The sequence below is a fragment of the Typopeltis vanoorti genome, chromosome 14 (genome assembly GCF_054136105.1).
Source record: "Typopeltis vanoorti isolate ZY-2024b chromosome 14, IOZ_Tvanoo_1.0, whole genome shotgun sequence".
Taxonomy (NCBI): Eukaryota; Metazoa; Arthropoda; class Arachnida; order Uropygi; family Thelyphonidae; genus Typopeltis; species Typopeltis vanoorti.
This window is the reverse complement of record NC_143562.1, coordinates 82,049,077-82,071,534: the sequence shown is the minus strand read 5'-3', so window position 1 is coordinate 82,071,534 and position 22,458 is coordinate 82,049,077. Positions and strand designations below refer to the sequence as shown.

Here is a 22,458-nt window from a genome sequence, read left to right as displayed (position 1 = left end):
ACGTCTCTCAATATTTCAAGCAATAATTACCAGTAATTTAAAGACTTGAGATACGTTATGAACAATCCTTCATGAATGACTAATGAGAAGTGAAAGCTGAGCAGAAAATGGAGAGCAATGGTAGGCTGGTGATAGTGAAGCTATGAAGATGTTCATACGATTCAATGACAAAAGCAAGCGGACGATTGTCGAGTTGAAATGCTGATTCTCTTCAATTGATTTCCAAAATTTCTGAAACTGCAATAACAACATTCACTATCTATTTCTTAAAGTTTTAAACTTTCTTTGTGTGTAAGGTATATGCAAAACTTTTCAATTTATTTTTTTTCGAAGTAAAATCAGGGGTGCAAGATATACGAAAGGGTGAGTTATATTCGAGTACATACGATATGTCGTGTAACTGCTTAATAGCATTATGAGCCTAGTTGACACAATCTTCTTCACTCATTCTCAACTTATAATAGATCTCAAGTATATGAAATGATCTGCTGCCTAACTTAACTGACCAGGTCTAAGTCTCTGCCTTTTCCCATCAACCAACAAATATTTTGTCTTTGTAATAATTAACATTGTCCTCCCCCCCCCCCATTCTCAACTCTCACAGCTTACATGAAGCATTCCAAGAAGCCAACATTGTCATCAAGGTAGATAATAAACAAGACTGGTGACATCCCACATCTGGTGTCTTTGGTCTCTGGTTGTTACAAACTGACAATACTTAACAGCTGCTCTGAAACATACATTCTCATAACCAGATTGAATCAACTTGCTCGTATTCATCTTCTGCATTGATACACAGCATCTACTGATAAGAAGTGAATTGCAGGCCTTTTTTCGAGATCCACAAAAAATTGGTTTCCTGACATTATTTTTGGTTAGTGAGAGTGTGTGTGTGTGTGTGTGTGTGTGTGTGTGTCTATCTTAAGGTGAAAAATTATCAATACAGGACTTTCCAGCAGTAAAGCTCACCTGATCTGACACACAAAAATCAATTCTTCTTCGACCTTTTATTTAATCTTACTTAATAACCTACTTATGGATGTATCACACCAAAGCCTCTGTAATTTGAAGAACTGTTCTTATGACCCATTTCAAAGATAGGAGTTATATACATGATAATGACCAATAATAAGGAATCACATCTCCTTCTAGAACTTGATTTAACATTCTTATTATTCTTAGAAGCTGGTCATCTCCATACTTCAATGGGAACTCTTAAGTGAACTACCTTCTCATTCCATGACACAGTCGAGGCGTCTGGCTGGGATCATCTTCCAAAGGATCCACCAGTTCCTACCTTCAAATCACCACTTGTGTCTGTGTATTCTTTTCTGTTCTCTGTCAGAAGATCCTTAATGTCATCCAGGTATTAACATTACTGAATGTGATTGGAGGTTTGAGGTTCTCATGCACTTGATGGTCATGGTCTAAATTTATCTATTATATCATAATGAATGATTAAATTCAGAACAACCTCTGTTCCAACATTCTTCTTTACATTTTTGCACACTTTTTTTTTTTTTTTTACTTGCCCCTTAATAACTTGATGCTTTTCTCACTCCTCCTTCTGTCTTCCAGAACTAAGTTTTATACATTTCCTTCATAACAGTGATGATTTCAACAGCTTCTCCTGTTATCCACTCCACCTTACTGCAATTCAAATTCCTTTCAAACCTTTACTGATTAATGACTGATGACATGATTACAGACTTCAACTAGCACTCCAATCCACAGGTGCATTCAATCTTTGATTGACCATATTTTATACCATCTTCTAACAATCTCTACTCAAAGAAGGCTGACCACGTATTGTGGTTCAACTAGGCTAATCTTACTATCAGCTTATTTTTCCTTTCAGCCTTTCCAACACAATTCCCAGTGCACACATTCTGAGCCTCTCAATACTTGCACATCCCTTACAATGTTGCATCTGCCATTTTGTAGCCAGATAGTCAATCTGTGGATATCTTTATACCAGAAGTACAAATTCATCAAATGGCATTTTTGTGATTCACGCAATGCAATCAATCTTTTTGTTGTTGTCATTCTCTACATCAGTCTTTCTTAAACTGCTCCGGTGAACTAGGGTTCTATGAAAACTTGCAGCAGTTCCCCAGGGCACAGCCATTTTTAACTCTCATTATATGTAGTTCTTGAAAAAACTTTCAGTGACTTTATTATTGGTAATATTACATATTATGTTTTCTTGATTAAAATATTTTGTATATAATGATCCATTATCACTCCAATAATTTTTTAAATGAAAATTTTCATTGTGGAAGTTCTACAAATAAATATATTTTTGTGGGGTACTGCAGTCTCAAAAAAGGTTTAAGAATCACTGCTCTACATTCCTCACTAAAAGTTCCACTTGTTAGACCTTAAATCCTTCAAGCTGCTACTCAGGTTCCCAAGGACAAAGACCTCTTCGTCATTTCTACATATCTCCATCAATTCACTTGACTACTCAAAATGCTCATTGCTTGTATTGGTGCATACATTCCTATGACAAAATTTCCACTCTATAATATACATACGCTGAGCACTATTCTTAATAGCTATTCAATGACTTCCCACAGCTTTTAATAGTCTTTCCATTTCTTCTTTATCCACAAAGAAATCCTGGTATGTGCTCCGCTTGTCTTATCCACATTGAAGTAGATGTGTCTCACCACTAGGTCAAAGTTTTTATTAGTATCTTCTCTCAAAACTTCTTCTAATTTCCTAGTTAAACTCTGTATATTCCACATTCCAAATCTAGAAGTCCATGTTCTAACCAATTGTAACCAAAACCAATTTTGTAGCCTAAATTTCTATCTGGTTCCATTCTTCTTTTGGGAATATGTAGCAATAAGTTCTTTAGAAGGTACCAGCCCTTTTCCTCCCATCCCCACCCAACATGGAGAATCTGTTTTATTCACTGAAAGAAGAAATAAGCTGATAGTGAGATTAGGCTAGATGAACCACGATATATGGCCAGCCTCTTCGAGACGAGATTGTTAAAGGATGATATCAAGTATGGTTAAACAAAGACTGAATGCACCGGAGGACTGGAGTGCCAGTTGAAGTCTGTAATTTAACCTTAAAAAAAATGTGGGATTCAGAGTAACCAAAACATCACACCCATCCATGCACGCAAGTGTGCACATGCACAGTAGTCTACAGGCTTTTCTTTATGCTTAATCATAACTTACACCTTTCTAGGCACACTTTCCATAAGTATGTGATGAGTTAAGTATTTTAGACAATTCTTCCAACATGACACAAGTCCAAGTAATATTGATGGTAATAGTGATATTGCAGCATCTGATATTCCATTTCTTCACAAAAGCATTCAAGATCAATAGTCAATGTAATTTTGGCAATTTTTTAAATATTTTTGGTAGCTCCTTCATCTCTCTCATATGAGGATAATTTCACAAAAAAGCTGATTTTCAATACCTATTACTAATGTTATGAATGGACATACCGTTCTGCTGGAAGTGTACATCACATGAAGAGTAAATGGCCAACATGAATGGGTGTGCTTAGTCAACAAATGTTCAAGTAGGTCATTTCATTTAGTTCTTGCTCAGTTAATATCAAAAAGACTAAGAAGTCTTGGACCAAGTGCATTGTTACAACCATCAGAATAGGTCCATGGTTCTGTGTCATTATCATGCCATTGTCCTTCTGTCTGTATGTAATAATAATAACAACCGTGATTTGTCTCTCTATGCAATCTTTCTCCAATTTTCTGGTGAGACAATGCTGACATTCCTTCACCCATTTGAGCTAAAGCTACTTGTTTTTTTTGTTGGACAGATATAGTATACCTTCAGTTATCATCCACTGTTAGATCCCGTTCAAGACAGTGTGGTCTTAAATGAATAAGATGCTGGTTTGAATGGTACATTCAGATATACTCTCTTCCAGTATATGGTAGTACTAGGCCATTATTTAACAAATTGTATCATGCATACAGGACTTACAATCCTGTTCATCCTTCATCTATTTCTTGCAATTTCTAGCCACATACCCAACTTTAAATTGATGTTTTCTGTTTATCACAACATTTTAAATATACCTGAGACAGTGATGCACATAATCATCCTAGCAAGGCTGTATTTTCTGCAATACTCTTATTGGTACAACTGGCCCCAGCTCTGTTCCAAGTTACTCAAGATCATCTGTTATCAAACACACACCTGACTGCCCTCAAAGACAAATGCTGTCTCCCAAGGGTAATTGACTGCATATCTACAGTTAGTGCAAGTTGAATGTCACATCGCCAGTGGATCCCATTTAGTATTGAGATATCTCTAATAATTTGACAAAATTAATAACGGAAAACTCACGTACAAAAATTGTTTAATAGTATAATTTTCGCCTGTGTGTCACAGGCATCTTAACATTTTAAGTACATTTTAAACTCAAATTAAATAATAACTGACAATTCCAAAAAGCAATTTTGTATTGATAAGCCTACTCACGGTATACCTCTTTTAAATCTAATAATTTGGCTACTATGTACATGACAGTGATAAGGAGTGTGAAGAACAATAACTTCCCCAAACTAACAGTTACTCTGCTTAGATTTGATTCTGAGTTAAAAAAGCTTCTTAAAACTTTAGAAAATCTCAAACTGTATTACATAGAAACTTATACAGAAATGACTGCCTCCATTTGTCACTGGTAAAGTCATAATGCCCTTCTTATCACTGTTAACTTTTTTTTTTGTCTTTTTTTATGCTTAATTACAGAATGCACTTCAAATGACACCCTTGAAATCATTTTGCTCACGATGTTCTAGTGACCACTCATGCTCATGCAATTAGATTTAAATGAGTCGAAAATACTAGCATTCTGATTAAACATGCCAACCTGGTTGGTATACCACTCTCTAACCTATAACCTGCAGATTTTAATTTCACCACAGGCATGATTGTTTGTGACTGTCTTTAAATGGGAGATAAATTTCAATACCTACTGTGTGGCAACTGCCCCACTTACTGGAAGCCTGAAGTCGTGGCTCAAAAAAGCCTCATCTTTGGTCTATAGAGCAGGTTTTCTGGATTCTGTTAAAAAATTTAATTAAATAAATAAATAAATAAAAAACCCTCTTAGCCCACTCACAAGTACTAATGTACTATAGGTTTACCTCAAGGGTAGGATACAATATAGGTCATATATATATATCTAATTTCAGTAAAAGTTCTAAGAAATAAATTATTATTATTACGGGCGACTCCAGGGAGTCCTTAGACTCATCGAGGGAGGCCCTAAACATCATGTCCACACAATTATACGACATTCTCACAGTATCTATCATACCTTGCCTTGAACTCACTCACCATCATAGCACCCACAACAGACTCTAGCAGCTTATTCCACTCATTTACCACTCTAAAAGTAAAGAACCCAGCTCTAACACCATTGCTAACCACACTCTTTCCCAGCCTCCATAGGTGTCCCCTAGTTCTTCCACCACCACCAGTCCTGATCTCAAAAATATCCTCTGAATTAATCCTATGGAAACCCTTTAGCAATTTGTAAGTCTCAATCATATCATCCCTTTTCCGCGTATCAACTAATTTCTGCAACCCACAAATCTTCAACATGTTCTCATAAGGTTCATTCCATAGACCTGCTATCATCTTGGTCACTGGCTTCTGGATCCTCTCCACCTCCTCCCCATCAAGAAGAAACCTAGGTGACCAAATCTGGGCACAGCAGTCGAGATGAGGTCTTATCAAGGCTCGGTACAGAGGTATAATAACTTGCTTGTCTCTGCTCGTCAAAGTATTTTTCAACAACCAAGTGAGTCGATGAGCTGATTTAGCCACTTTTGCAATGTGCCCCCCTAAATTTCATCTCCCTATCCACCAACACTCCCAAGTCCCTGTCCTCATCAATCTCCTTTATCTCTTTAAATCAGTCCCAAGCGCAATTACTGCATTATATAGATGCAGCTAATTTCATTTTAAATAGTTCTACCTTTTTTTCTTTCATTATATTAACTTTCACAGGATTTCATTCTTCAGCATTATATGTTGTGTGTTTATTGACTGCTGAGAACATAATTGCATAATTCGTCAGAGATTGCTTGATGGTAGCAGTATCAGACTTTTTTCATCAATCTCCTTTATCTCCTTAAATCAGTCCCAAGTACAGTTACTGCATTATATAGATGCAGCTAATTTCATTTTAAATAATTCTATCTTTTTTTATTTCATTATATTAACTTTCACAGGATTTCATTCTTCAGCATTATATGTTGCGTGTTTATTGACTGCTGAGAACATAATTGCATAATTGGTCAGAGATTGCTTGATGGTAACAGTATGAGACTGCATACCCAAGGTCAGGAGGATCAACCAAGTTGGAATTAAGTGGATGAGTAGGGATATAAAGCAAGAGCTGCAAAAAAAAGAAAACATTGTGCAGGAAATATAAAAGAAAAGAGGGTACCATTACATAAAGGTGGCTCAAAGACAGAAGTACAAAACTACAGATAATTAATACATGTCAAATGTTTAAAAACCATTGGTAATGGTTGTTAAAGTATTGGAAAAGTTGGGTGAAAGATAAAATACAACATTGGACGGATAGGGATGCGATACTCTATAGTGGGCAGCATGGCTTTGTAAAGGGTAGGTCCTGTCTTAGTAACTTATTCACATTTTATAATAGTGACAACATAGTTGGATAAAGGTAATGGCTACACCATGATACTGCTCGACTTTGTCAAGACATCTGATAGAATACCAAATGGAAAACTATTACAAAAACTGGAGAGGATAGGAGTGGATATGAGGCTAGTATCATGGACACAAACTCTCATGAACCCAATGATCTCTTTGAATAGAGGAACAAGAAAGAAACAAAGATGAAAAACAGGCAAAAAAGATAACGAATATGAAGCTCCAACTCGGTTTTTCACTTTAAAAGGCCTAAAAGCAGCATTTAAACTTCTCGAAAAAGCTCAAGCAATTTTTGAATCACGAGATGACTTTGAATGATTTAGTAAATTTTCCTATGAAATGAATAATGCTTCTGCTTGCTATTGAGCTATTTTAAATGAAACGAAGCGAAAGTCAATGAAGCGGATGACACTCAAGGCTTCTTTGAAAAAGAAAAAAAAGATGCACTGAAGCTTCCTAATATATCTCCTACTACCTCGACGGCTGCCAACAGGTGTCCATTGGAGTCTATATTCCTTGGATATTATAGAAAAAATTATATGGACACGAAGCATATATTTTTGATCTGTGTGGGTGGATGGGTGGTAGACACCCCTCCTTTGCATCACCCTGAAAAAAAAAAAAAGACCATGGTCCATATGAGGTTGTAGCAAGACTTATTAAGAGGCAAAATGACTTCCTTATACTTACATCTCAATGAACATTTCAGCATTGCAACTATCCTCTGAGTTGTATTTGGAATCTTTCCTATACGGCTCTTTAACTTCCTATCGATACACTCAAAGATTAGTAGCCTGATTAGTTTCTTCTAGCATAATCTCACCAATATAATATGCCACTGGATCACATTACACCAAAGTGAATAACTTTGCATCTGACAATGAACTGACAGTTCTCACTTACCCATAATTACAGTCTACTCAAATTATTCTGTAAATGCTGCATTTTGGTCACATTGCTGATTACCTTGCCTATCTTAGCATCGCCAGCTAAACAGTTCTACTGTAAAATCCTTCCTTTCCAACGTCAATTATATAAAAACTGAACCAAAGACTGATCCCTCTGGCCACCATAACTATTGCATACTTATCCCCACATACACCATTTTTAATATGTCAGTCAGCCATCATCTTATCCAAACTAATAGTTTAGAATACAATTTCATATCACACTCCAACCTAACAGTCTTCCATGCTATATTCTGTCAAAAGCCATAGCAAAAGTACAAAAGTATCAGTATATCCATTCTGCTTGTCTAACACTGGTGTCCAAAAAAGGAAGAACACTATTTCTGAAGATTACAACAGCAAATTCAGAACAGGATAAAAGGGGGAAAAATGGCTGCGATAAGCGAATTATGTTTGAAGGAAGCTCTTTTCCTAAAGTAATAAAGTTGCAAACTTGGATGTCTTGTAATATCTCAAAGACATCACATAGATGACTTCATGTGGGGAAGAATTATTGGAAAGCTTGTAAATAAAAAGATTACCCATATACGGTACTAATGTACTATAGGTTGATCAGCCAACTTCTCATGTATGGGCTCAACATAAAAAAAAAAAATATTGCCAGAGTTTGGAATCTCACATAGTGTTGTATCCAGGCTCTGGGCAGTGTTTCAAACCAATTGAATGCATTCCAGATGTTTGCTAAGAAGTTGCTCTAACTCTACCACAGAACATGAAGACAGCTTTTGGGTTATAACAGCAAAACACAATCGACACAACATGGCAGGTCAGCTTGCAAGTTGGCTCAATTCAAACACAGGTACATGGATATCTCGACAAACTGTGGCAAGACATATGTGTCAAGTAGGCCGATACACCTGAAGACCTGAAGTCTGTGTCCCTTTATACACAGTTCATCATAGAGCGCATTTTCAGTGGTGTTGTATCCATAAAAATTGGATAAGACACCAATGTGCTGATGTACTCTTTACAGGTAAGTTGTTTTAGTCTTTCCTCTAATTCTAGAAGATACTTGTGGTGTGAAAGGGGATACTGCTTATTATCGCAAGAATGTTCTTGAAAAGGATAGATGTGGCAGTGCTCGAGTCACTGCCACATCATGCTTAATGGATGCACTGAGCTACAAGTGCTGGAAAAAAAAAAAAGAGACTATGACTGGTGAATGATATTGTAATGAAGTTATTAAATGTCATGTTCTATTGTTCCATAGTGCTGCAGGTGAAGAATTCATTATTATGGATGACAAGGCCACAGCACATCATACACGAGCAGTGGAGATACTTCCGTTTCATCCTGATGAGGATGAAACACCCCTGCTCCACAGATTTCAACCCCACAGAACATGGGGATGCAATAGGGAGATGCATTGCTGCTCAAAATTTCCCTCCAGAAAATAAACAAGGTTTATCCTTGTTCTGAATGAGCCAGTTTGCCTCAAGTACTTCTGAATCACTTGGTATTAAGAATGGTACAACGTTGTGAGAGCTGTATCACAGTTCAGGGGTAGACTTATTCCATACTGAAATGTCTCTGCATATTTTTCCATAATCACTGTACATTAACTGCTTAACTACATCCTTAGGAAATTTGTAATTTTTGCCAAAAACCTATTGCAATTTAATCATCATCATCATCAAATTCCTGACATGTATCCTCAAGGGGTGTACAGGATATGATAATACTACATGAAAAATTTACATCATTACTAACTTCCTACCTACAATTTTCCTCCAAATCAGTCTGTTACTTGTCAAGACTTCAACATTATCAGATCTTATATTTCTATCGTCTAAGGCACTTTGTACCGTATCAATCCACCTATATCTTGGTCTTCCTCTGGGTCGTTTTCCTGCCAACCATACAGAGAACACTTGTTTTGCTAATCTTTCCTAGCCCATTCTGTTTAAGTGACTATATCACCTGAGATTAGCTCTGCTAACGCATTCCTGAATGCTGATGATGTCAAGTTCTTTCCTAATATCCTCGTTTTTAATATGATATTGCCATTGATGCCATCTGTTCACACCTCTAATCTTTCTCAGGACTCTCATATCTGCGGTCTCTAGTCTTTGGTCAAGTGTTTTACTTCTGACCCAGCTCTCAGATCCATAAGTTAAAACTAGTTTGAACACTGTCTTGTATACAGCTAATTTAGTGTTCAGACTAATTTCTCTCTTATTCCATATGAATTTATTCAATTGACTGCCTACCATACCAGCTTTGTTGATTCTGTTGTCTATTTCCATATTTAATTTACCATCTTCAGTAAAAATCGTGCCTAAGTAGCTGAAATGTTTTACTTGTTCCACAGGTTCCCCATTCACAACACAGTTGATATTTTCAACAATTCTACTTATTTTCGCTGTCTTTGTCCTTTTAATGCTGACCTTCATACCATATTTTTACAACAGTTATTCAATTTAGTCAGAGAATCCTGCAAACTTGTAGCGGATTTATTTAGAAGTATAACATCATCCGCATAAAGCAAAGAGCTGACATTAATATCTCCAATTTTGATATCATGTTTAATACCACTTTCCTTCATAATGTAATCCATATAGATAATGAATAACAGAGGGGATAATGTACATCCTTGTCTCACCCCAGATTTAACATTAAACCATCTTCCTGTACTTCAATTCTAACTGCTGACTTACAACTCAAATAAAGACTAAGTATTATATTGCTTGATATAATGCCCCATTGATACCATATAGCTGTAGCGTATTGAATAGCTTCTCTCTTGGCACCTTGTCATATGCCTTTTCCAAATCGACAAAACTTAAATACAGATCTTTGTTATATTTCCATGCTTTCTCCACTATTTGTTGTAAAGTGAAGATCTGTTCCTGACAGCCTCTATTTGGCCTGAATTCAGCTTGTTCTTCACCAAGCTTTTCTTCCACAATTCATCTCAACCGTTTCTCAAGTATATTTGCATAGATCTTGCCAGGAACACTCAGTAGGGAAATACCTCTGTAATTCTCACATTCAGTTTTATTTCCCTTTTTATATATGAGTACTATTAGAGCTCTACTCCAATCATCGGGAATTCGTCCCTCTGTCCAGGCTTTCTGAACTATGCAGTGCAGCCACTGTAAGACTTTTATACCACCATACTTCAGTTCTGGTCGAATATCATCTACTCCTGCTGCCTTTCCACATTTCAAGCCTTTGATGGCTTTTTCTACTTCAAGTATGGATATGTATTCCTGACTGTATGCCTGTTGAGTGTTTTTTACAACTCTGCTATAACTGCTTGTTTCATTTAGCAATTTTTCGAAGTAATTATTCCATACTTTAAGGATTTTCTCCTGTTTTCATTGCAATTTAATTTGTACGAAATTTACAACACATTTTTGTGTAATATAATTAATATTCTGGCAATAAATTTATGTCCACATTTAGCTGTAGCCACGAAAAATTTTTCACATACAGGTAAAAATGTAGTTCATCCTTAGCATTTGGACACTGGTGTATAACATTATTACTGTATAACTAAATTAAAAATTAGCTGGCCTGGTTGGCCGAGTGGTTAGCATATCCGCTCTCCAGCCAAAAGGCTACGGGTTCAAATCTGGCCGTAGGCATGGATGTTTGTGATTGTCTGTGAAAATACTAGTGGTGGTGGTCAGCAGTAGATGGAGATTGGTGGAGATTAAGGTAGTCGCAGTTAGTGGAGACAGAACTGTAGAGTAGGAGCCCTCCCTCGATGAGTCTTTGGACTCCCTGGAGGTGTTATGTAATAATAATAAATGCCATGAAATTATATTATCACCTCTACCTCCAAACTTTTCCCACCAAGTGTATACTTTGCATCACGTTGTTACTTACCAAATATCAGAATATTACCCCTTTTCAACACACAACTGACAGTTCCACTTATCTGCCCATTCATACAATCTATTCAGATCCTCCTGTGAGGCCACACCATCTGCTTGACCTTGTATTGTTCTCCACAATTTTGCATCATCTGCAAATGGTTGCATATCCCCCAGTTAAATCTGTCCCATTATCATTAATATATAAATTAAAGAAGAATGGCCCTGATACAGACCCCTGCAGCACATCACTGGTGAATTTCCTTTTCCAGGATACTGTACCTTCATATACAACTTCCTGATACCTATCTGACAGCCAGTTACCAGTCCAACTCACTAGTCTGTTATCCAATCCCATCCATTTTGGTTTTTTTAACAGCTTGTCGTCTGGCAGTTTTTCAAAAACTTTTGCAAAATCTAAGTATACACAACTTTATATGCATCTCCTTTGTTCAATACAATCATCACCTTCTGATAGTGCATAAGATGATAAAACATAATCTCCCTTTACCAAACCTATGCTGACAATCACAGAGAATACTGCTGTTATCCACCCATTTCTATATCTTAGTTATCACTAATCTCTCTAATACCTTAACTGCAACTCCAGATATACAGATTAGCCAATAATTTGTAGCCACAGCCACCTTTATGCAGTGGAACAATTTTACCTTCTTTTCACTCCCATGAGTTCTGTTATAAGATTCTTATTAAACCGAAATGCCAATGATACTGCCAACTACCTTGAACATTCCCTTAAGATGTGGTGATATGTCATCAAATGCTATTACTCTATTGACAACAAGCTTATTTAATTCCCCTACTTGCTAACAGTTAAGCCATCCTCTTCTATTTTCTCTCATGATTTCATCCAGATGAGGATGTAACACCCTATACACTGTTTACTAAATCTCTCAACTATGTCCTCTGCAGCAGTTACTATTCCACCCTTTTCATCTATAATCATCATCTTACCACAATCATTCTTCCTTCTATTTATCATATATCTGAAAAAAAAAAACCTAGAGTTTCTCTTGGCCTGATTTTCTAATTTCTGCTCATACACTTCTGTAGTTAACAGCTGAGTCATCTACCTTCATACTCCTCATGCAATTGACTATTACAATTTTTATCTTGTGCTGCTTCCACAGTTTCCTCTTCTTCCAGATTTCGTGCTTAATCCCTTCATTCATCCTTTTGACCTTCAGAATACATTCACACATAATGTTGTTATATATCTTGTGTTCAGTTCCCTCACAGCATTTATCTCCCTTCCACTTAACACCTAATTTCATGCTAAAGCTTCAAGCCTCTCACCAGTAGTCTTGTAGTTACACATATATCCTTTCCTCACAGAACTCTTCATATGACTGGATACCAAGGTGAACACCTCCTCAAAATCACTCTCAAGAATTAAAAAAATTAATTTTCCTTAGACTCAAATGTTGTCTCTTTATTCCAATCTATATTACCATATTACCTTGGCAATGAGAAGTTAGCAACTGGTGCTACCACTGAGAAAAAAAATGATGAAAAAACTGGATCCAGATTCAGACTCCACAACCATTTAATGACCGGAACTTGGAATATTAGGACTCTACTACAATCAGGTCAACTCAAATTACTACAGCACGAACTTAAAAGATATGAATGGACTGTTATGGGACTTTGTGAAATTCGATGGCCCAAAACAGGAGAGCTAACAACAGATGAAGGACATTTGCTTCTTTACTCTGGATGTGACAGTAGCAGTAAAGAAGGTGTCGGATTTTTGATACACAAATCATCACGAAATTCTGTCATGGAATTCAATCCTATCAATAGCAGAATTGCTCTAGTCCACCTAAGAGGAAAACCACTCAATATCACCATCATAGAGGTCTATGCCCAAACCACATGCCACGAGGACTATGAAGTAGAGGAGTTTTATGGTCAACTTAATGCAACAATCACTGGAGCGAATAGAAAAGACCTTTTGATTGTACAGGGCGATTGGAATGCCAAAATTGGAACACACATCAGCAAGGATTATCTCCCATTTGTTGGACCACATGGCTATGGGGAGACAAACAAAAAACGTTTTGAACTGATCAATTTTGCCTCACAAAATGAACTCACCATTAATAACACTCTATTTCCCCATAAACCTTCCCAAAGATGGACATGGACTTCCCCTGATGGTAAAACACACAACCAAATTGACTTTATCCTTGTAAGCACAAGATTTAAAAACTCCATCAACCTCACAAGAACCAGATCATTTCCTGGAGCTGACATTGGAAGTGACCACAACATGGTCATCACAAATGTGAATATGAAAATGAGAGAAATCTTACCTACAAAATCAACTCGTAAGAGATATAATATAGAAAAATTAAAAGATCCCCAAATAAATATACTACATAAATACAAATTAAAACAAATTTTTGACACAAGCTTCAAGAAATATAATAATATCGAATCTAAAACAGATCTAAAATATAATAATATCGAATCTAGAACACAAATACTTCTCACAAAAGATAACTGAGACAGCTGAAGAAATCCTTGGATACAAAAGGAAATTAAATAAACCACGGATAACCAAAAATATTTTGGACCTATGCGACGAAAGAAGATATTTGAAATCTCATATTAATAGCGTGATAATAGAGAACAGTATAAAAATATTACTAAGATTATTAAAAAAGAAATCAAACATGCTAGAAACTTATGGATATTAGATGAATGCAAAAATATAGAAGAGGACATAAATAAAAATAATTCTAAAAGTGCTTTTCAAATTATCAATAAGTTAACCAAACCTTTTACTGAAATTAATTGGAGCATAGAAGATGAAGATGGAACTCCTATCACGGAGGACCGGAAAATAGTTGATAGATGGAAATGTTACGCAACCAAGCTTTTTCAAAAGGACCCTCAACTGACTGACAATATTTTGGACAGAATTTTGCCAGGAGGTTTGGAGGAAGGAGATTACCCGATATTAAAAGAAGAAGTCATTGCAGCAGTTAGATCCCCAATAATAGGAAAATCACTGGGAATTAATGGTGTTACAATGGAACTGATATGCGAAGGAGGTGACATCATCATCATAGACACCTTGCTAAATTTATTCCAGGACGTATGGAACACAGAGACTTCGCCTTCTGATTGGCAGACTTCTGTCCTTGTATCTATTCCTAAAAAGGGAAACAGCAATAAATGTAGTAACTACAGAACAATAAGTCTTATTAGTCATCCAAGCAAAATCCTGTTAAAAATACTATTGTCAAGAATCAAAAAGAAAATAGAAAGCAGACTATCAGATGAAGTGGCTTTCCGAAAGTCCAGAAGTACAATTGACCATATTTTTACAATACACATAGTAGGCGAAAAATACATAGAATATAACAAAATAATCTGTCACAACTTTTTAAACCTTCAAAAAGCTTTTGATTCAATATGGCACGAGGCATTATGGAAAATTTTAGAACATTATGGTATTGACAACAAAATCATTATAATTATTAAATCTCTTTATTCCTCATCTGATATGAGAATTGAAATTAAAATTACAGCAGTGAATCATTCCGGGCAGAATGGGGGGTAAGACAGGGATGCATCTTGTCCCCTCTTCTTTTTAATTTTTTTCTGGAATATGTCATAGATCAGTGCTTCCCAAACTTATGGATGCCAAGGCCCCCTTTGGAAAAATTAAAATATTTCACAGCCCCCATCGGAAAAAAAAAATCGTAATAGACATATATTATTATAATATTTATTGTATTTATATTCAATACAATTTATATTCAAGATTTTGCGTTTGTAATCTTTTTTGTGCTTCTTATCAATACCTTTGAAATGAAACTTATATGGATAAGCATATATTTACTAATATTCATTAATTGCTGAAATACACAAGAAGCAAAATTTGTGAACCAACACCAATGTGTGATTTTTTCCATTATAATATAACAAAGAACAAAAAAGAAATAATCAAAAAAAAAATTCAGCTAACGCCATTTTATTCCCATAATAGAGAGTAGGCAAGGCCGTTTTTTAACCCTATCTAACTTTTGGAGACTGAGAAGGCAGTTCAATCTCCACTGGTAGCCAATCAGAGATAGCTGGCCCAAGACTATCACTAATTAATCGGCATGCAGTGAAGAAGGTGGCTAGTAAGTGCCGCCATCTGGTGGTCCCTAACCCTAACACAATATATTTTTAATGTCTGAAAATAGTGTGGGTTCGATGGCTAATTTTCTTGAGTTTACGGGACGAAAAATCAGAGTTTCTGGGAGAAAAAACCCGCTAGCCCGTGCCAGAAATTGACTAACTCTGGAACTGGCCGAGAAAAGTCTTAGAAAAAGTTCCTCTAGTTGCCGACTAGATTCGAACGCCTTTCTTCGTGCAGTCAAGCGCTGTAGAGTGCAAGCACATCTACTGAGCTACACAGAATGAAAATTAAATATGTTTCTTTTAAGATTAAAAAAAATCTACTTAGTCTTAAAACATTTTAAATTTGTTTTCATTATTCCACGCCTTCCCTCAACAAAACGTATGGCTCCCCAAGGGGGCCGCGGCCCACAGTTTGGGAAGCGCTGTCATAGATGAAACTCTTCATGATTATGACACTGGAATAGTAGTTGGTGGACTAAGAATAAATAACTTATGTTTTGCAGACGATATCAATCTTCTGGCAGAAAGTGAAGAAGAATTTCAAGAGAAAACCAGCTGCGTTTTCGGAACATTAAAAAAATATGGATTATACATAAACCTACAAAAAACAAAAACAATGATAACCTCAAAATCAGACATCGAATTCTTAAAGATACAAATTGGCAATAAACAAATTGAGAATGTAAACAAGTTCACTTATCTAGGAAGCACGATGAGTCAAGATGGTTGTTCAAAAACCAACATTAAATACCAAATTGCAAAGGCAACTGTGGCCCTACAGAAGTTAAAACCATTGTGGGGAGATAACAGAATAGCAATCACAACCAGACTAAGACTAATTGACACCTTGGTGAATTCTATCCTCTTGCATGGTTGTGAGGCCTGGACTTTATTGAGGGAAGACGAGAGGAGACTCCTGTCATTTGAAATGAAAACTTACAGAAGACTTTTGAGAATTCCCTATACCGTTCATGAAACCAATGAAAATGTCCGAAAACTGATTGATTCAATAGACGGGAGAAGGGAAAATATTCTGACAGTCATCAGAAGAAGACAGATGAAATGGTTTGGACATGTGGAGAGGGAGAGGGCTAATGGCATTCCAAAGCAAGCACTAGAAGGAATCATTCCAGGACCAAGGATTAGAGACTGACCTCGATTAAAATGGACTAATAACATCAAAAAATGGACAAATTCCTCCCTTTCTCAACTGACATCAAGAACAAGAGACCGAGATGATTGGAGGAGGCTAACAAAGAATATCACCTACCAGCCATGAATGACCCAACAGTCCATTTAGGACTATGGGAGAGAAGAAGAGATATTATCATAATTAAAATCACCATTACCATCTCACATTACTACTATTCTCAATAACTACTTCAGTCTCACCAATTACTCTCTCCTGATCTCTTGCTTACATCACTCATTGCTCCTTCTTGAAGGAACGGTCACTCTAGTTGACTCACCAAATATTTAAATGCAACCCGTCAGCTTTGTACAAATCCATGCTTCCCTCAAATGAATCTGCACAGTTACAAACTCCACTCCCTTCTCCTTACATAGCTCTGCCAATTTACTATTCACAATCACTGTAATGATCATCATCCTTCCTTCGTTTGCTAATCCAAGTTGTTGACATATTTTCACCACCACCACCCTCCACATTCCCAGGTCTATAGCAGCATCCAACTAAATATCTCTTCCTGTCAACCTCCACCTAACAACATACTGACTCAAAACCATTACTGCTATTTCCCTCTTGCATTTCCAGTTTGTGCAGACACAATTCATTTGCTGTCTTCAGCAGCACTTTCCCTTCCTTCTTGTCCTTTCTATCATCACAAAAAAATTGTACCTTTCCATTTCTATTCCTATCAGGATATCATCCTTATCCAACCACATTTCACTTATTCCAACAATTTTTGGACAAAAACTTAATCGTGAAACTTTAATCCCAGAAGCATTAAAATCCCTTATTTTGGATGCTTCTGACAGTTGTAAATAAACACAGCAATTCACTTTTAGGTCTATAACCAGTTCTATCCATGCCATGTGACTTCCCCACACCAAACCATTCCCAATCACCTTTATCACCACTTACTCTATTACCTCAGACTCAACTACACCCCTTACATCCCAGGCCATCGCATTCCTATGTTGACCATCCTCATATACACATTGACTACTACTTCCATCATCCCTGTCCCATGTTCATCTTGCATTGTTGTTCTAGAATCACCATCTCACATTACTACTATTCTCATTTATAACTACTTCAGTCTCACCAGTTACTCTCTCCTGATCTCTTGTTTACATCATTCACTGCTCTTTCTTGAAGGAATGGTCAATCTAGTTGACTCACCAAATATTTAAATGCAACCCATCAGCTTTGTAGAAATCCATACTTCCCTCAAATGAATCTGCACATTTACAAACTCCACTCACTTCTCCTTACATAGCTTTGCCAACATACTATTCACAATCTCTGTTTTTCATCTCAACTTGTCATTATAACCGCATGGATAGGCTTATGTGTTCGTCATACATGTTGGATTGGATTTAAACGGTATTGATGCAAACACAGATTGATAAGAAAATATCTATTTATTAACTTAAAAGCTAATATTTCACTGGTAGTATATCCAGCATCTTCAGAGCACACAAACAAAGTTTGTTATAAATGTGAGACAACCACAATCCGGTCTAACAGCGGGGCTAGTATAAGTAATTGCAGTGTGCAACACAAGTCCTAATGAGGCGCCATCTAAGTTAAAAAAAAAAAAACAGTAGTCCAAAGTTTTGGAAAAAATAAAATAAAAATAAATAAATATTAATTTGGTCTTAAGATGACTGTCTCCCAAATCTTTGGTAGATTTATACAGCCATACTTGTTAAGGTGTGGAGTATGTTATAAGGCTTCTGTTGATTCCAGGAACAACCTCACTGACTTGTAAAGCTTCTGTGCAGTACTTTTGTTTTTTTCCAATTGATCCTGTGTGCCAGGGTATCCAAAGCATGGTCTGTCAGACCCGACTTGTCATAGTGGAAGTGTCGGATATATTTTTTGTGTTCACTGAGGCGGATGCCAAACATTTAGCCAAACTACTTACCACTTGCACAAACAATTCTCCCTCTTTTGTTAAAAATTCTACCCAGCTAAAAAGTATTTTAGAAAACCACACCTTAAATAGTTCAGACCCAATGGTGAGTTTTGATATCACTTCATTATTCACTAATGTACCACAGACTGAAACATTTAACTTACTAAATTCACAATTTCCCCCTGATATATTTCAGTTATTTAAATTCGCAGTACAGGCAGGTTATTTTACACGGAAAGGGAAAATATACAAACAATTAGATGGGACAGCTATGGGATCCCCCCCTTAGCCAACTTCCACACAGAACATCTGGAAAAGCTAGCTATCACTGACTGCACTATGTTGATGATGTGTTTGCTATTTGGCCACACGGCCCAGACACATTGAATACATTTTTAGTGCATCTAAATAGCCAACACCCTAAAATCCACTTTACAATGGAACTAGAAACCAATGACTGCCTGCCCTTCCTGGACACACTGATCACATGCCTTCCAGAAGGTTCCTTATCATTTTCGGTTTATAGAAAACCCACACATACAGGGAGATATTTACAGAAACAATCACACCATCACCCTTCTCAATAATATGGTATCCTAAAAACACTAACCCATAGAGCTAACGCAATCTATTCCAATGACATCGCTCTCACTGCTGAACTTTCTCACCTGCGTCACACCTTCCTAACCAATGGCTACAATCCCCATAAGATAGATAAAATACTAAATGCTACCCAGAAATCACCACCACTATCTATCACAGAAGACTACAACAAAACTATCACCATCCCATACATTAAAGGCACATCTGAAAAGATATCTAGGGTGCTTAACAAACACCAACTGTGCACCGTATTTAAACCTTATGTGAAATTGGCAACTCTCATCTGTTCACCTAAGAACAGATTCACTCTAAGAACAGAATAGAAGTTGAATTGCAGGATAGAGAAAAGAGCACATTTGAGGCCATTTGGTGTGAGATTGTGGCTAGCAGAACTAAATATACAATTGGGTGCTGCTATAGACCAGGTGATGGAAAAGATGGTGGTGATAGTATGCACAAGCAAATAGAAGAAATGGGTGGAAGGAGGGTGATTATTATGGGAGATTTCAACTATGGTCGCATTGATTGGAGTGAGGAGAGGACACATGGGAGGAAGGAACTGGATTTTATGCGGTTATTAAGGGATAACTATCTGCGACAGCATGTAATGGAAAATACTAGGGGTCAGAGAGTGCTTGACCTAGTAATTACATCTGAGGATTTGGCTGTAACAAATATGACCACATTGCCACCAATTGGTGAGAGTGATCATAGGGTCTTCACTTGGGAGGTGGCTAAAGGTGTAGAATTTTCAATTAAGACAGGGTACATGTGGAATTATCGGGCGGGAAAGTATGACAAGCTTAGGAGTTTAATTGGTTCAGTGCCATGGCATGTACAACTGCAAGGACTAGAAGTTGATAGTGCATGGGAGGTAGTTAAGAAGTGCTTGCATGAAGCAATGGCTGACTGTATACCTAGAATCCGAATAATAAATCAAGTAGGGGTTAAATGGATGAATAACACCATTAAGCTTGAGTTGCAAAAAAAGAAACAACTATGGAGGGAATTTAAGGAGAAGGGTGACCGGCAGGCACATGAACGGTATAAAGCGCAGGCCAGAAGGGTGACGAGTGTGGTAAGAAAAGCAAAAAAGGATTACGAAAGAACATTGGCCAAGCAGGCTAAAGAGAATCCTAAACAGTTTTTTAGATATGTAGCAAGTAAAAGGAAAAATGTACATGGCAGATTGATTTTAAAGAATGCCGATGGTAGGGAGGTAACTGAATTAGTTGAGATAGTTGAGTTACTGAGTGAGCACTTTGCAAAAGTATATCATCCAGGTGGTGACATTGCAGAAACGAATAAACCAGTAGATTATACGGGAATTGTGGTTAACGAAGTGGAGGTGAGTAGTCTATTGCATAACCTCAATGTCAATACATCTGTGGGATTGGATGGTATACCAGCTCGTGTTGTACGAGAAGCAGCTAAAGAATTGTCAGTGCCCTTGACCATTTTGTTTAATTTGAGTCTCGGGTCTGGGTTAGTCCCGAGCGGGTGGAAAGAGGGGAAAATAGTTCCACTGCATAAAGGTGGTTCCAAGACTGCTGTTGTAAATTACCGACCGATTAGCATATCAGGAATCATTGTCAAGGTCTTGGAGAAAATAGTCAAGAGGAAAATACAAGATTGGATAGAAGAAAATGGGATACTGTATCGGGGACAGCATGGTTTTGTGAAGGGTAGGTCATGCCTCAGTAACTTGCTCACGTATTATAACACAGTGACGGCTGAACTGGATAAGGGTAATGGGTTTACGGTGATTCTACTGGACCTTGCCAAGGCCTTTAACAGGATTCCACATGGAATTCTAATCAGTAAATTGCAGCATATGGGAATGGACATAGGGTTGGTGAGATGGATAGGAGGGTGGTTGACGGAGAGATATCAGAGAGTGGTTTACTCGGGAGTAGAGTCCACAAGACGGCCTGTGACTAGTGGTGTGCCACAAGGATCTGTTCTTGGACCACTGCTGTTTAATTTGTTCATAAATGATATAGGAAATGATCTGAGAGGAACAGTTCATTTGTTTGCGGATGATGCGAAGTTGGGTAGGGCAATAGTGAATGCAGATGACGTCAAAATTTTGCAGGATGATTTGGATAGATTGGAGGTCTGGGCTAAGGAGAATGGATGTCAGTTTAATGTGGCAAAATGTAAGGTTATGCATTTTGGGGTGAAAAGATTGGCAGCAGTTTACTGCATTCGTGGAACCCTGCTCCAGGAAATTGATGAGGCACGAGATTTAGGAGTGTTGGTGGATAAGGAATTGAAATTTAGGGGACACATTGCAAAAGTGACCAAAACAGCTCATCAAATCACTTGGTTGCTGAAGAATACGTTGACAAGCAGAGACAAGCAGGTTATTGTTCCTCTCTATCGAGCCTTGATAAGACCCCATCTAGACTACTGTGCTCAGATTTGGTCACCTAGGTTTCTTCTTGATGGGGAGGAGGTGGAGAGGATCCAGAGGTGAGTGACCAAGATGATAGCAGGTCTGTGGAATGAACCGTATGAGAACAGGTTAAGGATTTGTGGGTTGCAAAAATTGGTTGATAGGCGGAGGAGGGGAGATATGATTGAGACATTCAAATTACTGAAGGTTTTCTATAAAATTAATTCAGAAGATATTTTTGAGAACAGGGCTGCTTGTGGGAGGACTAGGGGACATCCATGGAAACTGGGCAAAAGTGTGGTTAGTAAAGGTGTTAGAGCTGGGTTCTTTACTTTTAGAGTAGTGAATGAGTGGAATGCGCTCCCTGAGTCTGTAGTGGATGCTGTGACAGTGAATGAGTTTAAGGCGAGGTATGATAGATACTGTATGACTGTCAGATAGTTGTGATGAATATGATTTGGGGCCTCCCTCGATGAGTCTAATGACTCCCTGGAGTTGCCCGTAATAATAGTAATAGTAATAAAATAGTAATGTTGATATTCAGTGGAGAAAACACATATTTAGAGATAAAAATTACAAAACAAACTTATTATCCTCAGACTTATTCTTTTGTGTATTAGATCCGTGATCTGTGATTTTGCATGCAGGATGATCTTGCAGAACAGTGTTTCTCAATGGGGGATTTGCCCCAAAGGAAAATTAGTTTTTGATGAATAAAAA

The 22,458-nt window shown here is 37.2% G+C and overlaps 1 protein-coding gene across 5 annotated transcripts in view; it reads right to left on the bottom strand.

Annotated features, from left to right (window-relative positions):
• Positions 1-22,458, bottom strand: part of LOC150099708 (uncharacterized) — a 208,030-nt gene that overhangs the window by 48,520 nt on the left and 137,052 nt on the right. The window contains exon 2 of one of the 5 annotated variants that reach the window (XM_090403672.1): positions 14,453-14,654. The exons of the other annotated variants lie outside the window; for them this stretch is intronic. The gene's annotated coding sequence lies outside the window, so the exon portion shown is untranslated. The remainder of the gene's footprint in view (positions 1-14,452; positions 14,655-22,458) is intronic. 5 annotated transcript variants of the gene reach the window in all.